Here is a 4,462-nt window from a genome sequence, read left to right as displayed (position 1 = left end):
TAGGTTGTGGTTATTATATACTCTTCATACAAAGTAGGGGAACCTGAAATATTAACGTTAATATCAACTATTAGATCGAGCATACGTTTTGACCACAGACATCCTAGTAAAGTAGGGGAACCTGAAATATTAATGTTAATATCAACTATTAGACCGAACATACGTTTTGACCACAGACATCCTAGTAAAGTAGGGGAACCTGAAATATTAATGTTAATATCAACTATTAGACCGAACATACGTTTTGACCACAGACATCCTAGTAAAGTAGGGGAACCTGAAATATTAATGTTAATATCAACTATTAGACCGAACATACGTTTTGACCACAGACATCCTAGTAAAGTAGGGGAACCTGAAATATTAATGTTAATATCAACTATTAGACCGAACATACGTTTTGACCCCAAACATCCTAGTAAAGTAGGGGAACCTGAAATATTAATGTTAATATCAACTATTAGACCGAACATACGTTTTGACCACAGACATCCTAGTAAAGTAGGGGAACCTGAAATATTAATGTTAATATCAACTATTAGACAGAATATACGTTTTGACCACAGACATCCTAGTAAAGTAGGGGAACCTGAAATATTAATGTTAATATCAACTATTAGACCGAACATACGTTTTGACCACAGACATCCTAGTAAAGTAGGGGAACCTGAAATATTAATGTTAATATCAACTATTAGACCGAACATACGTTTTGACCACAGACATCCTAGTAAAGTAGGGGAACCTGAAATACTAATGTTAATATCAACTATTAGACCGAACATACGTTTTGACCACAGACATCCTAGTAAAGTAGGGGAACCTGAAATATTAATGTTAATATCAACTATTAGATCGAGCATACGTTTTGACCACAGACATCCTAGTAAAGTAGGGGAACCTGAAATATTAATGTTAATATCAACTATTAGACCGAACATACGTTTTGACCACAGACATCCTAGTAAAGTAGGGGAACCTGAAATATTAATGTTAATATCAACTATTAGACCGAACATACGTTTTGACCACAGACATCCTAGTAAAGTAGGGGAACCTGAAATATTAATGTTAATATCAACTATTAGATCGAGCATACGTTTTGACCACATACATCCTAGTAAAGAACGTTCAGGTCTGTTTATCAACACACCGAAATACATTCCATAGTTTGCACGTGCATCACGCAGTTACCCTGTACACGAGCGTGGGGTGTCATTCTCGATTTTGACAAGGAATGTCGATTAATCACTGTGGAACATTATTTCCGTCAATCTTTTTCATTCTGTTGATCATACAGTTGTTATTGTTTTGTACTTAGTCATTTTTATTGTTATAATTTGCGATTTACTGATAAAAACCCCGTCAACTTTCAAATGTCACGTCTCACTCCAATCGTCCTTCAAGATCATTGGTGGTCATACAAGGCACTGTAATACTAACCTACTGGTTTTAATATTTGCCCAATTTATTCACTATTATCATATAACCATTCCCCACAGCTAATATACTTTACAATTGTGGAATTTTAAATTCTTATTAGAGTTCCCCTACTTTTTTGAAGAGTATATTAGGGATGCGCGGTTTTAGCGGTATACCAATATGTTATGTTTCAAAGAGTACATAATACGTATCCATACCAGGACAAATATAAACTTAATAAGGCGAATTATTTCCCTTTAACAATACCAAACGTAACTTCTTGTTCACTGTTAAGGTAGCCATAGGAAATAATTAAAGTAAGTGTTTTTCATTAGTATCGCCCATATTATAGCACTTTTTTCAATCTGTATGAACCTCAAAGGATTTTAAATTGCATTCAATTTAACAGAATTAATAACACTAGGAACGACTTGTTTAAACAATACATCGTCTGGGTATATCATCTGTGTATGGCAAATTAATGTATTTTTTGTAACATTAGTTTACAAAATTGTTAGACTCAATAGAATGCATATTGTAAAATAAGTGTTGCAATATTAGATTGGTGAACCTAATGCATTAATAGTACAATATTTAGTGCCGACGCTTAAAGCGTCCTTGTAACGATCATGGACGTCATGTAGGACATATTTTATGAATGGACACTGAAACATATGAAACAACAGTATTATGCATCAAATAAAGATTTAATATGTCTGCCATAAGGCTAGGCTTTCCAATTGTATACTGATGTGTGTAGAAAATACAAATGTACAGAATAAGGACAGATAATATGAAATTCAGGTGAATACGCCCTCTGGCGAGCCGGTGGTTACGTATTACGTAACGTGCCACCTCAGGAATTAATGTTAGAAATGAAGAAACAAGGGTACCTGATTTTTGCGGATGCATCGCAATGTCTTGTAATGATATCCATCCCAGTAAACCAGCAATTAGTCTATATTATTTTTCAATACAAAATAAACCACCATTGCCAAATTTGCTACACAACAAGTCGAAACAATTGTATCATGTTTTGTTCATGCATTAGTTAAGTGGTCTATTCTGTTCGTTGCCTCAACCGGTGATTCCTGATTGGCAGGTATATATTTGATAGGTAACCAGACGAGCCAATTAATTACCTCTGTCTAGACACAAACAATACATGTCGGTATTGTGTAATAACCTGTCGCCCCTAAAATGGTAATGGACATGATTTATTACTGTAAATTGTTCTGTAAATCTATTGATTATGTAGACTTTCCTATCTAAAAGCACAGAACTGACCAATTACGTAATCCCAAAGAAAAACAAATATCACTTGGGTATCGTGGGTTGTGGTTTTTGCTCCAACGTAGCATACCAATAGACCTAATAGTGTACACTTTTTCTTTGGATTATTTAACAGAGAAAAATAATATAACCCTATTTCGTTCCATTAAAGCAACTTGAAATATATTTAGTTAAATAGTTTATTATATTATCACATCATTTATGTTGTTTTACAAGTCCGGTTTATCAATGAGAAGCGCCTTGTCGTAAATTGCTGCTTTTGTTTACACTGTGTATACAGGAGTTGGTCGGAGCTGACGTCACTTCGCCCCAAGCTCGAGTACCAGGTGCATTGAAAACAACAGCAAATGGCTGCCTTCAGTTAGCAAGAATAATCACATTTTTTATTAACTTTAAAATTACGCGTTTTTCATTTGTTAAAGTGTCAGAATGTGTTGGTGGTCACTGGTCCGGGTATGCATCTTTCCAACACATAAGGCTCATATTTGAGTTTACACTCCCTTTAAGGGGAAACGATACTATTCAGTCAAAATTTAAAAGTCATTGCACCTTCTTGAAAATTTTACATATTATAAAGATATTCTTATATCACTGGAATATACTAAAGAAAAAAAAATCATAGTTCCCCGAACAAAAGTTCTATCCATGGGATATAGAGTGAATATGTGTATGAATCACTATCACGTTTCCGTTTTCCCGTGTGTATTCGAATTAATCATGTTTTATATCCATTAACCTAAATTTTAACTTTTCAGTAATACAAAAAAGAAAACACTAGTTGAGTTGCTTAAAATGGCATCCAGCAGACACACAAGTACATATCTTCACTATTAAACGGAGTTCTAAATACATTGTAACAAAAGAAAAAAGTAACGTTTTAAAACATTTACTTACTATTTACTTTACGATTGTATACAGGACCTAAAATCATTACACATGTATCTTCTCTTTTTTTGCACAGATAATAATGCTGGGTGCAGGGGCGTGCGCAGGAAATTTTGCAGGGGAGGGGAGGGGGGGGGGTCGAAGCCCGTGTCGGTGGGTCTGAAAATTTTGAAAAATTGATCCCTTCTAGGGCTATTCTGAGGTGTTTTCTGCTGGCTAGCCGACTGCTTTCACAGGAATGTAAAAAATCGGGATATGTGTTCGACACCCCCCCCCCCCCCTGCACACGCGCCTGGGGTGAGTAAATCAATATGAGATAATCAAAAGGTACTCAAACCGATGAAGCTTTCTTACAGTCGGGGCTTGAAATACTCCATACATAGATACAAAAATTCATACAAATTCCACAATATTTGTTTGATCACTTTTGTTTTAAAAACAGCTTCATTGGAGTGATCAACGATGTTGTTAAAAACGTATACAGTACAAATAACATCATTTTCCATTAAAAAATCCATTGTGTGTGTAGATGGGGCTGAGGTTGAGGTGTATAATTTGGAAGGGGGGGGGGGGTATTATTCCCACATATCTGTATGTACTGACACTAATGTCATAAATGACCTGCCGGTCAAACATGACGAACTAGTCAAACAAATTACACTAAGGCATGTGATATCTTATTGAATACGAAACCAAAATAACAGTCATGTGATAGACGTCCATTTTATGACTCACATGGAAGTACACCACAGTCTCCATAAATCATACAATTTTTGATCAAATTATATTTAATTTCACAGTACATTATCTCTGCCAAAACTGTTTTTGTTTTGTCCCTACGTTGACACAAGCAAAAAAATTA

This window comes from Gigantopelta aegis, chromosome 13 (assembly GCF_016097555.1).
Source record: "Gigantopelta aegis isolate Gae_Host chromosome 13, Gae_host_genome, whole genome shotgun sequence".
In the NCBI taxonomy this organism is placed as follows: Eukaryota; Metazoa; Mollusca; class Gastropoda; order Neomphalida; family Peltospiridae; genus Gigantopelta; species Gigantopelta aegis.
This window is presented reverse-complemented; position numbering follows the sequence as displayed.